This window comes from Phascolarctos cinereus, unplaced genomic scaffold (genome assembly GCF_003287225.1).
Source record: "Phascolarctos cinereus isolate Bilbo 61053 unplaced genomic scaffold, phaCin_HiC Scaffold_4;HRSCAF=312, whole genome shotgun sequence".
NCBI classification, from domain to species: Eukaryota; Metazoa; Chordata; class Mammalia; order Diprotodontia; family Phascolarctidae; genus Phascolarctos; species Phascolarctos cinereus.
The window spans coordinates 65,451,579-65,465,547 of record NW_027555847.1 but is presented as its reverse complement, the minus strand read 5'-3'; positions in this window follow the sequence as shown (position 1 = coordinate 65,465,547).

Below are 13,969 nucleotides of genomic sequence, written 5' to 3'. Positions count from 1 at the left end.
GCCCCTACACTTCCTTTCTGGAGAACGTCTAAATGCTTAAAGTGGTTCTGTAAGGCTAGAAGCCTATGTGGGTCCTAAAGGTGAAAATGAGACTGTACAGGAAAGAGAATTGTGTTCATTATTTCAGAGCTGTCATGAGTTCATTTACACTATTTTGCATTTGTTTTGGAGGGGAGGAGGTGCATGAAATAAATGCTGTCCCATATCTGATATGCATTATTACCTCGAATGCTTATATGGGATATGAGCCTTTTAACCCAAATCTGTGAAGAACTATACATTTTGCAGTTTCCCAGAAGAAACTCTGGGTAGGGGCAAAACAAGCCACAGAGGTACCTTTTGGATTGTTTAAAGGCCGCCAAGACTGATTCCAGTCTATAGAAACCTAGAGCTTGCGGGCTTTACTAAAATGGGTTAGTCACTTTCTCCCTCAAAGTTCCAATTTCTGCTTTAGCAACTGGTTTTTCCTCTCTTAGCTGGATGTTCCTTAAAGGCAAGAACCGTATCTTATTTTCATTTATAGTTTCCCTATTACCTAGTACATAGCCATACATATAGTAGTTACACAATAAATAATAAATAAGTAAATGAAAGAAACCTTTGCATTAACATTTTGTCAACATAGGGGCCTTGTCCTTTGAGGTCTATTTGGCCTCAGATAGTTATTAAGGTTTAGAAAACCAAACATTTTCATTTCCTCTTCAAAAGACATCATAACCATTTCATTACATCTCTCTCAAAGCATTTTCCTGGAAACAGAATGTCTTGAAAATGTATGAGCAATTCCTATTATGGGTTTTATTGAAACTAAGATTTTGTTTATTTATTTTTTTGCAGAGGCACAAGTATTTTGGCCTATTGTGTTACACCCTTCAAATGCTGGAACATTTGCAAGGGTCTTCTGTATATATCCCTGTGACGGTTTTATGCATTTTGAAAATATTATTAATTTAATTGTTAAAAAAAAATAAAGTTTGAAGTTTTAGCCACTTGAGCCCACTTGTTTGGTGGCCCATGAAGCAACCTGGAATGGGCTGGTCATCCTCCTGAAATAGAACTATCACATACCTGGCCAGCATCCTGACAGAACGCCATGCAGGATGGGAGAGGTTGTTTCTTTACCGCCAGACCGGGTCTGCAGAGTGTTAGCTTTTGTCTTCCCTGGCCAAATGCATCCACAATCCTGGCTGCACTGCAGTTCCTCACCCAAGGCCTCAGCCTTTCAACCTTACAGTGTCGCAAGGAAAATAGCCAGTGAAAATTCAGTTTGATTCCAGAAATATTTATGAGGATCTGCAACGGGTGAAGAAGCCCCGTGCTAAGCATTGAGGTAAATACACACATTTGTTTACATTTAACAAATATTTGTTTTACACCTACTATGTGCAAAGTCCAGTGCTGGATATAGGCTATTCAAAGGCATAAAATGGGACAGTCTTTGTCCTAAAGAGTTTTTACTTTCTATTGGTGAATGAAGAAGTGGGTTTCTGCCTTTGAGAAAATGAACATTCTGGTAGAATCACAGGATGTTAAAGATGGAAGGGACCCTCAAGTCTATCCAGTCCAGCAGTGTCTAATATAGACTACAAGCTGCTGCTCACAGGCATGGTGAGGGCAGAGGATGAGTGGCAGGTCAGAGTTACTGCCAGGGGTTCTAGAAATCCATCTGCAAAACCACAAAGGAGACACACCCTTTGTAGACTGAATAAATAGTATGCATTTCAATCTACTTATTACTAGTTTTCAAATGTATTTTATAGATGTTGTTGTGATTAATAAATTATGCATTCATTTAAAAGAAATACTGAATTAATAGCAACTGACACTTTGAAGCATACGATACTTGGAGGGTTGTCAAATGCTTCACGTACACTTTCTGATTCAAATTATGCAACACTACAATCACCATTTTATAGATGAGGAGGAAACTGAGGTTCAGAAAGTGATCTGTTCCTGAAAATACAGCCAATGGTAGAATTTGAATCCAGGACTTTCTGGTTCCAAGTCCACCACTCTGTCCACTAAACCACATTGACTCTTATTTACATAATAGGAAGGAATAAGATTCAGAGCCTCAGTGAGAGAAGTTGGAGAGGAGACAGAGAAGTCTAGTTGTACTTGGCCATGGAAAGGGGCCCATAGGCTAACCCATCTATACAGCCCCTTCAAAATAATATCAAATATGCATTCCACATGGGTTGTCTAATTGTGTAGTTGTGGCTTGTGGGTTCACAGACATATATATATATATATATATATATATGAATGTGTGTGCATGTATGTGTGTGTGTGTGTGTAATCTGTCCTTCTAAGGAAACTGTAATTTCTACCTTAAGGGGATCAGACGAAAGACCTTGGTTGGATACTTGCACCTTCCCTTCCCTTTCTCCAAAAGGGGTATCAGATTATAGTATATCTGCCCCCCCATATTGATAGTCTAGAGGTGCAAGTATGCTTTAGAAGGAATATGAGTTCCCTGATTGCTCTTAAGGAGGACGGTAGCCCTTAACTTACAGCTCAGCTCCTTCCCACCAAGTTCTGATTATTCAAAAAACCATGACAAATAGGGAATGGTGAGTAAACCCATTTATCCAAGCAAACAGGAATCTGAAAAGTTATGCAGATTAGAATACATCGGAGTGCTTACAGAAATGAGTGAGTGCTTCAGGTGGGAGTGAGATGAGATCTCAAGGTAAACCAAGAGAGGTGATCTTACCCAAGGTGCTCCATTTTATCAGTTTCTATGGATGCAAAATGGAAATCAAGGACATGTTAAGAGATTACATTTCTCTACATCTGCAGTTACTAGCGAGTATATTTCTCTCCATGTTTTTCTCCAACAGAATTCCTAGAACCACTTTTGTCTTTCTTCTAAAAAGCTCTGGCCGTGTTTCTCTTGTGCTGGTATGCAGCATTCCATTCCAACCTCTCTCTACCGATCAGGAGTCGCATTTCCCTTCACATATGCAGCAGCATGCAAAATTAGCCAGGCTTTTTGTCATTATGCATTTTAAACATAAAGGAATAGTAATAGAACAGCATCTATCATAGAGGGAGTGAGGAGCAGGTGAAGAGGTCCAGTCCTTAAAATTTGTTGACCTGTTTAAGGTCAATCTTTATGTTCAGAGGGAATCCTTATGTTCAAAAAGTTTGGGAACCTCTATTCTGGTCCAGCACTAACAATAACTCATGAGTAGGGAATGGAAGTGTCTTGCTCAAGGTCACAAAACTAGCTAAGAGGGAAACCAGGACTTTCTCCTTTATAGGAAGTCCCCTTTGCTGGGAATGTTCTTCTGCCTTACTTCTACTTCTCAAAATCCAGCCAAAGATAAGCTCCAGTGGCAACTGGAAATCTTTCTTGATTCTGCAGTGGTCCAGTCTCCCCCTCCCCTCTTTCACCCCACTCCCTCCAATTACTTTGCATTTACTATTTATATATTTTAAATTTACTTCTTTGTGAACTTGTTGCCTACCCTTCTCCCATTTCCCATCCCCGCACAGTAGAGTGTAAGTGCCTGGAGATCAGGAACTTTTTTTCTTTATTGTTTTTGTATCCTTGGGTCCCTAGAACAGTGCCTAGCATATAGTAGGTACTCAACCAATGCCTTTCTGAAATGAATAATCAGTGTCTGACATTCTTAAAATGTGTGATGCTTGAAGATTTTAGAGGAAGAAGGGGAATCAAATGTTTCCTTCATGTTGGGATGACAGAACAGTTTCTAAACCTGCAATTTGTTCTGCACTATCTAAGGGCCAGGAGAAATTCCCTGAAGGCTAGCCCCAGCAGCTGGTGCCTCTCCCATCTGGCCTGTTTTTGGTCCATCACAAGCCTCAGGTTTGGCCACGTCATTCTGTTCTTTGTCGGTCCTGGTGGCGGTTGTCACGTTCGTGGTCTCTCCCATGCCTCCTCTGTTTGTCTAAGTCTGCTGGTGAAGTTTCTTTAGATCAGCTCTCCCTGGCTCTGGTTCCTGTTAGGGCTTGTCTGAATGGAAGCTATTAAAAGGTGGTGTTTTATCTGTTGATTCAGCAAGGAGGAAAACATTTCCAAATAGCTAAGGAGCTGATGGAGGGAACATGCTTTCTGTCAGAATTTGCCACTTTTCTCTTGTTTGGCTCAAAATGTATTTGCCACATTTTGACCTTCCTCAGTTAAGTTAAGCGGAAAATTGTTGCATGCTTCATAGACTCCACCTGACCTGAAGTCATTGCAAATGCTTCTCTTCCTTTATGTGTTCTTCTCTCCCTATGGCCCTCACTAGGGGATGGGGGAAGGGGTCTTGCTCCTAAGGAGAGAAGGGTGAGTCTTAGGCTCTGCCACAGAAGGGGTGACTAGAGAATGGAAGAGCTGAAATCTGAAAGTCTAGAAATTTTCTTTGCTTCTGGTTGTCTAAAGAAGCCTGGAAAAAAGCTGAGTTGGATTTAGCTGAATCTAACTTTGGGAGGCCTTTGCCTAAGCAACATCAAAGAGCTGGGGTGGGATAGAGAGGTGGAATAAGAGACCCCAAGCATGGGAGTCATCACTCAGCACATCAACTGGGTCTCCAACTCTGACCTGAAAATTTCTACAGAGAGTGAGAGAATAAGAATGAGTCATAGATTCATAGAAATTTAGACCATGGAACCCAACCTTCCCATTCTGTAGAGGAAGGAGGTCTGGTCTTGTGGAAAGAGCTCTGGATTTGGTGCCAAAGGACTTGAATTCAAATACCCCCTTCTACAATTTCGTACCGGTGTATCCTTGGGCAAATTACTTTGAGTGCCCAAGATACTGAGCCCGTGTGTCCTCATCTATAAAATGAGGAAGACTGGACTAAGCGACCTTGAGGAGTTGGACCCTTCCCACTTTAAACTGATCCATCACCAATTTGTAATGACATAAGCCAGTTTCACCTTTAGCTATAAGCTAAAGACATTATAAGATAAAATACAAGCCATTTTATTTGGCTTAATAAGCCATTCTCAGCCTGTCCCCAACCAACCTTTGCACCCTCATTATACACACTGCTATTTTCCACAAACTGCACTCCATTTTCCACCTTCATGCCTTTGTGTTAGGTATCCATCATGCCTAGAATGCTCTCCCTCCTTACTTCCACTTCATACAAGACTCAGCCCAAGCAGTATCTTCCATTTGAAGCCTCTCCTGATGCTCCCCACTGCTAGTGCCCTTCCTCCCTAAGTTACCTTGCATTTCTGTATGTATTTATGAAGGTACATATTGACTACCTTGATATAATATCAGCTTATTGGGAACAGGGACTGTTTTATTTTTGTCTTAGTATTCACCGTGCCTGACACATAGTAGGTACTTAATGGATAGATGCTGATGGAGTGTTAGACCTTGTCCAAGTCCACATGGTACTTCTTTGCTATTAGCTCAGGATCATAAATTTTAGAGTTGAAAGAGACCTCAGAGATTGACTGGTCCAAATGCCTCCTTTAGCAGAGATTTGTATTCTTTCAAACTCATAAAATTTCCCCCTCTGCAATGGTCACTTCCAACGAATGTGCAAAATAATGAGTAGAGACAAGACCTATGGTTTCACTGGTATAGTGAACTCCCAGATGAGGTAACTCCCTCTGCCAGGGCGGGTAAGCGCATTCTCTGCAACTTAAAGATTAGACTTACTCAGAGCATGGAGAGGGTAAATGATTTGCCAGGCAGAGGCTATATAGTCAGTCTGTGTCAGAGGTGGAATTTGAACCCAAATCTTCCTTGCTCTGAAGCCAGCTTTCTATTCACTACTCCCTTGTCTGAGATAAAGGAAATTAAATTAATTGCCTAAAGCCAAATAGATGATGTGATTTAAACAAACAAACATAAAAAGATCCTGGGTTTATGGGCAAAATGTTCTGGACCAGAATCCCTGTTGACAATAAAGTCAATGGGTGGTGTGGCCCAGCAGCTGGGTTGGTGGGTGGAGATTGCCCAGTAGGTATACGGAAGTTCCATTTACCCTCACTAGGTGAAGGCCAAGCCTCAGCTGTTATTCGTTTTCTAAGTACTTGACAAACTGGTCCACCTTTATGAAGGTGAGACACTGGGGAAAGTCATTAGAGAGCTCAGTTTTCTGCTAGCAACTAGTCAAGACAACTCAATGGGCATTTATTCAGCATTTCCTATCGCTAAGAATTGGGAACACAAATATGAGCAAATATAAAGATGGGCCCTGCCCTAAAGCATCTTATATTTGAATGAAGGAAGACAACTTGTAGAATGGAGCTGAAAAAGTGTTAGAAGGGGATGGAGAGGGAACCTGTGGTGGAGAGGGGGGTAGATATGGTGGAGAAAGAAATCAGGAAAGTCAGGAGTGGAGCCTATAGAGAAATTAAGGAGTGAACATGGCTGGCGGGGGGGCTTTGGGCAAATCACTTTATGTCTCTGGGTCTCTGTTTCCCAATCTGTAAAATGGGTATATATATACTTACCCTGCCTATCTCTTGGTGTTGCTATGAGGAAAGCACAAATGTCTATTTTTATAGAGGGAGGATATCTTCTGGCTACTGACATCTGGTCAAGAGGGGGACTCTGATACCCAACTAATAATATCAACCATAAACAGCATCTTCTCATATTTTTACACCACTCTGTACTCTCCAAAAAGCCTTCATTTCATTTAACTCCCAGAATTCTCTTCTAATTTTAATCTCTGCGACATTATGTTAGTTTCCTTTCCAGTCTGTCCTTTTCTACTTCACTGATTCCACTTCTTCCTTTTGTCCCATACACAGAGGGAGTTCCCAAGATTCTGTGTTCCCCTACCTCCATCATTGTATTCTCCCTTAATGAGTTAATTGACTTCCAGAGAGTCAACCTTCATATTGGAAAGAGTGACCCAATTCACTTCTTTTCCCTTTTCATACTTTGAGCAATATAATCCCCACAGCAGTTAGAGCTCCCCCCCCCACAATTGTTTTGGATTATTTTGTATATGCCTATAATCAAAGGCAGTATGGTACAGTAGAAAGAGCACTGGCTTTGGAGTCAGAGTTCCTGGGTTCAAATCCTGGCTCTCCTACAATCTGAGTCACCCTGAGCCAGTCATTTTACTTCCAAGGGCCTCCATTTACCCATCTGTAAAATAATAGCTAGCATTTGATGGGAGCTTTAAGATTTGTTGTGTTTTATAAATATTATCTCATTTTATCTTCACAACAGCCCTGGGAGAGAGGCACTATTATTACCCTCATTTTCTAGATGAGGAAACTGTATTGCAGTTTCCTTAAATTACAGTACCTCCCTCCAATGGTTACTGTGAGGATCAAATGAGATAATATATGTGCTTGGCACAGCACACGGCATATAGTAGGCACTTAATAAATGCTTGTTCTACCACCAACCCAATTCCTTCCTCAGATTCCTACTAATTGGGTGGTATCTGAGGCCATCTCCAGTTACTCTGATCATTATCTTGTCACTGGACCCGGATGGTTCCAGAGGAGAAAGTGATGCTGGCATCTTTGCACAGCCCTCCCTCACTTAAATCCAATTCACTTGTAAGTCATGGCATCACCTTCCTGATGTCATGGGCCTCTTTTTGAACAAACAACAGCAGCAACTAAGTAATTGATCAGTGACAAAAGCTTTGAGAAACAAGTCCTCAGTCTCTCATCTGTAATATTGGCATGATGATGATGATGATGATGATGATGATGATGATGATGGCAATGATGATGATTGCATGACTCTTCTCTTTGGGCTTTTTGTGAGGATCAAATGAGATAATGCATATGATCTTTAAGGTTTGCATAGCAACTTCTTCCTAGCAAATATTACATCTCAATTTCATAGAGGAAGATTTGTCACTGCTGTAAGATGAAGGAATGAGATTCATGAAAGAAAAGTAAACTCTATCTATGAGTTCATAATAGAAAAAGAGAGAAAAACTAGGTAGAGTCTGCCATGTACCTTAGATTTGGGGAGAGTAGATTTCAAGAGGTTTAGAGAAAGAAGGTAAGACCCAATAGCTTTGTATTTACAGGGTAATTCAGTCTAACAGGAATGGGGAGTGTTCAAGGATGAAAATCTGAAAACAAAGGCAGAAATGATTCCAATAAGGAAGTAAAGAGAGAATTACTCAAAGGAACACATGTAAACACAAAGGGAATTCATGGACCAAATCTGTTTTTTTAAGATGTGTAGAGAAAATGGAAGTAAAGGCTGGTAGAGACAAATAAACACAAGTGAGTAGCACCATCTTGCAGAAGTAGTGTCGTAACAGTCAAGTTCAACAGCTGAGAAAGTTACATGTTGAACTTATGTAAATGAGAAGGAAAAGCAAACTACATAATAGGGATTTGCACATTCAATTCTCTTCTCTTTGTAAATGGAAACAGCCACTTTTATTTGGGGTTTGTTAAATTCAGAATCAAAAGAGTGTGAGGAGGGCTAAAGCCCAAAATGAGCTGTGATGTTGGTACTGAATATTAAGCTTGAGAAAAGAGGGGATTTAAAACATTTGTTTGTTTTGCTATCTTAGGGGCAAGAGAAGATGAAAGAAGGGAATGATACTTCTTCTTGGGGCAGATGAATTGATGACAATGGATGCTGGAGATGCAGAATTTTTAATTTCTTACTTTGCATGTTCTCTCTGCCAATGAGACAGATCATTGATAGGCAGTTGGAGCTGTTTCTTGAGATGGTAAAAGAGAACCTACTGCCTTCAGTGAGTCCAAGTCATGAGGCCAAGGCAAACTACATCCTAGAGTATGGAAAAAGGGACAGATGTGAGAACTAACTGAGTCAAGATCAGTGACCTGTGAAATGGCAAATGTTCCAGTTTTCAAAAATAAAAAAGGAAAAAGGTAAAGTCTTCAAATTATCAATTAAGTGGCTAACATTTACTAAGGGGGTGGTGCTGGCGGAAGGAGATTACATGAAAGCAAGGCAGATGGCATGATGCCCATACTGGCTGGACCCTGTTGGAATGCTCAATGGGGTGAAGCATAGTTTGGGGCTTGCTAGATAAAGATAAGACTGAGCTAAGAATTTACTCCCCTTCTATTCAATCCAGGGAAACTCTGTGGGTATGGTCCCCAAGCCGAGCGAATTAGTCTTCCAGAGTGACAGGTGAAGGCAGAGTCTCTGGAAGACATAGATAATTTGGGGCATATCCAGAAGATGGTGACCAGGATTATGACAGGTCTGGAGACTTTGAGGTCCATATGAGGAGAAATGGAAAGAACTGAAGCTATATGCCCAGAGAAGAGAAGACTTGGGGCAAGGAGTAAGGACAAGAGGTGGGACATAAAAACTGTTTCTAAGGCTTCAAAGACTGTTCTATTCAAGATAAATTAGATTTGTTCCGTTTGGCCCCGGAGGGAAGAACTAATAGGTAGAAGTTGCAGAACTGAGTCCTGCTTCTTTTGACCTGAATGACCTTGGACAAGTCATCTCACTCCTTTGTGCCTCAGATTCCCCCATTACAAAGTGGACTGGATGACTTTTAAATTTCCTTCCTGGTCTGAATCTGTGAGCCTCTGAGTCCGCGACACACTTCACTTTGTCAATGTCTGCTTGACCTAACTACTTCCCATTGATGATATAAGCTAAACAGGCCAGGGAAAGAGCTCTGTGGCTAGGGAAGGTGAGTTAAGGAGAGTTTCACCTAGGGGTGCTAGTGATTAATGACTTCACAAAAACCCAGCCTGCCTGATTGGAAACCGTTTCCTGTACAGAATGAGTCAGGCAGCCTGCAAGATTTCATTCAGCTAACCAAGGAAACACTGTGAAATGTAATGGTTTTATTGAATTTAATTTTTTTAATGTTCCCAATAAACTGTAAAAAGGAAATGAGATTGGATTTTAAGCTTATCCGAAAAGGTGTTTCTGGTATGTAGTAAGTGCTTAATAAATGCTTGTTAAGCATGGTGGCTGTCTAAGTACTAGTCTCAGGGTGGCATTAGCAGGGGTGGTCAGAACTATGAAAATTTCTATGAAAATGATAGGAGAGACTACTTCTCCCCTATTGCACCTTGGATTCCACAGATTTACTGATTCTTCCTCTCCCTCCACCACCCATCAGTACCATTCATTCACTGATTCAACAAGCAATTATTAAGTGCCTTCTATTTGCTGTAGTACAAGGTTCTAGGTACTAAGCCTACCCAAACCTAAGACAAAACTAGTACCTGCTTGGCAACCCTTAAAGGCAGGATTGCCTTAAAGCTATTATAAATATTAGCAATCGTCATCATTACCATCCTAGGAGCTTACAGTCTATTAGAAGAACAACACTTAGCGCAGATAAATAATCACAAGATGTATTCAAAGTAAGTCCTAGGTAATTTCAACAGAAGAGTAGCAGGGAAGGTGACTAACAGCTGGGGGAGAGTCAGAGAATTCCTTTTTTGGGGATGGCATTTGAGTCAAGCCTTACAGGAAGCTAGAGGTGTTAAGAGGTGGGAATGAAGAGGGAGTACATTCCTGGCATGGAGAACAGCTTTTATAAAGGCTTGGAGGTGGGAGGTGGATTATTCTGTACAGAGAGCAGTTGTTTTGCTAAAAGGTGAAGAGTATGGGAAAGAGAATAATGTGTAATTAATAGGGCAAACCCACAAAAACTTGCACATTCTCCTAGGGTACTAACCGTGATGCCATAGAAACAATAGGCTGGTTTTGTAGCCACGTTCCACAGAAACTAAGCCTCTTTCTATACTTAGAGATGCCCTGGCATTGGCCCCTTGAAGGAGGTGACTGAAGGATGCTCCAGATCCCATTATCTTGCTCAGTTTTCTTGCCCCATGCCCAAGGTACCCTGGGAGTAGAATTCTGCTTTTTCCTTTTCTGTCATTACAAGAATGGGAGTCCCAAACTCTAGCCTCCATTCCAGATGAGTTGGGAACTCATTTACATGTTACCATACTGTCCTCTCATTTGCCAGTTCTTTCTTGGGGGTCACGGTATGGTGGTGGCGGCTGGGGAAGGGATAATTGGTTCTTGACTCCAGCCTTCCTCATGGCAGCCAGGACATTGATGGGCTCTCTTCCCCTTGGTCCATTTTTGAATTTTTACCTTTTTTTTTTTGGATGAACTTCAGGGCCCACCTATCCTTGGCAACTTTTAACGATTTTGTGGTCTTCCTTTCATTGAAGAGTGAATGAACCCACACTTCCTGTGTCATGACTCTCATAACTTGGTGTACTTTTTGTTGTTCGGTAGTTTTCAGTCATGTCTGATTCTTGGTGACCTCATTTGGGATTTTCTTGGCAAACTTACTGGAATGATTTGCCGATTCCTTATCCAGCTCATTTTACAGATGAGGAAACTGAGGTAAATGGGGTTAAATGACTTGCTTAGGGTCACACAGCTAGTAAGATTCTGATGTCAGATTTGAACTCAAGATGAGTCTTTTTGACTCCAGTGGGCTAGAGTGTGAGGAAAATTGGCTTAAGACTCAGGGAAATTTGTGTTTTCGTTATTGACACACAGAATTTAACAATAACTGGCAGTTGGAGCAGCAGCATGGCATGGTGGGTGAGGAGTCACCATTAGCATTAAGAAGACTTTGGTTCAAGTCTGGAACTGATACATCCTAGCTACAGGGTCCTGGGTAAGTCACCCAACCTCAGTGCCCCCAGGCAATTCTCTAAGCCTCCAAATTGCTGAGCAGTTGATGAGCTTTATTGGTAAAAAGTTCTTATTGGGGGCTCCCCATATTGATGAAATCACAAGTATGGTCAAAACCAAACAGTAACAAAAACTGACCTTCATGGATTTATAAGTTTAGGACTAGAAAGCACACATACACAAAATATACATATGTGTACATATACACATGTTATATTATTAGCTAATGCAATACATATACAGCACAAGTATGTATATACACATGTATATGTATGTGTGCATATGTATATATGTGTGTGTGTATACATATCAGACCAACTTTATTTCTTTTTGGCAGGGTTAGCAAGCTGCTAGATCAAGAAGACTGACTATAAATATAGTTTTTCATAAATCAAATGTAAACATTTTTGATATAGCTTCTCCGGCCATTCCTGGGGAAAAGATGGGGAGGTGTGGCTTTGATGATAGCACAGTTGCATAGTTCCAGCATACTTGCTTGAATGGGACGACCCAAAAAGTAGTCATTAATGGTTCACTGACAACTTGGAAGCAGGTCTCTAGTAGAAAGCTATGGGGATTTATCGTTGGCTCCAAATTGCTAAAGATTTTATCAATGACTTGGATAAAGGCATACATGGCAGCCTTATCTAAATTTGAAAATGGTATGAGTATGGGATGAATAGCAAATAGGCTGGATGATAGAATCAGGATTCAAAAAGGTCTTGAGAGGGTAGGATATGGGGCTAAATCTAATAAGATGAAATTAAAGAAAGATAAATGTCAAGTTTAATACTTGGGCTAAAAAAAAAACCCAAACAACTTCACGAATACAAGATGGGGGAGAGGGTATGGTTTATCTGAAAAACATCTGGGAATTTGGATCAGATTGGCAAAGATGACAAAAAAGAAAATGACAAATGTTGAAGGAGCTGTGAGAAAACATACATACTAATGCATTACTGGTGGACTTGTAAATGGGTACAACCATTCTGGAAAGCAATTTGGAACTATTCTTACAAAATTGCTAAATTGTGCATATTCTTTGATTCAGCAGTACCGCTACTAGGTCTGTACTCCAAGGATACTAAAGAGAGAGGAAAATCTTCTGTATGTACAAAAATATTTATAGTAGTTCTTTTTGTGGTGTTAAAGAAATGTAAGCTAAGGGGGGATGGCCATCAATTGGGAAAAACTGAACAAATTATTATATTGTAATTTAATGGAATATTATTGTGTTGTAGAAAATGAAGAAAAGAGGTGGTTGCAGAGAAACTGGCATAGACTGATGCAGAGTGAGGTGAACAGAACTAGGAGAACAATTTATACCGTAACATTGTAAATTCATACTATGATATTATAAAAATGAACAATTTGAAAGACAATGCACCAACTCATCGTTATTCCAGAGGACTGATTATTGCGGAGAAGTGATAGATTTTTGGACAGTGTCTGGCACACAGTAGGTGCTTAATAAATGTTTATTGATTAATTGAATGAGTGGAAGCAGCAAAGAACCAAATTTAGGCTTGATGTAGGGAAAAACATTCTAACAATTAGCACTATTCTGAAGTGGAATTCATTGCCTGGGGCAGTGGTAGGTTTCCCTTTATTGGGGGTCTTTGAGCAAAGACTGAACCACATATTCTCTATGTTGTCCAGGAATTCATCCTCTCTCTCCCTCTCTCTCTCTCTCTCTCTCTCTCTCTCTCTCTCTCTCTCTCTCTCTCTTTCTGTCTGTCTGTCTGTGTCTCTGTCTGTCTGTCTCTCTGACTCTGTCTCTCTCTCTCTCTCTCTGATTTCTAAAGTACAATAAGGATCTTAGAGATTATTTTTTCCAACCTAACCATCCTCCTTGTATCTGTTGAATTAATACCCATTCTTTAAAAAGCTCAACTAAATTGCTATGAGGTGGGTGCTGAGATATATTCCAACATAAAAGTGTTTTATTCATCTTTACTTGCTATATGATAAGTACTTAATGATTGTTTCCTGAAGATTAAATATATCACACAGGCAGATTTCAGAAAAATCTGGAAAGACTCTCACAAACTGATACAAAAGGAAATGAGCAGAACCAAGAAAATATCATACACAGTAACAGCAACATTGCATGATGATAAAACTATGATCTTCTCAGCAGCATATTGATCCAAGACAATTATAAAGGACTCATGATGGAAAATGCTATCCACATCCAGATAAAGAACTGATGGTCTCTGAATGCAGATCAAAGTATACTTTTTTCACTTACATAAATTCTTTTAGTGTTTTTTTCCCCTCTTAGTGTGTTTCTTCTTTCACAACTGTTATTAATATGGAAATATGTTTTGTTTTGCATGACTGCACATATATAACCTATATCAAATTGCTTACCATTTTAGGAAGAGGGGAGGGGAAGGG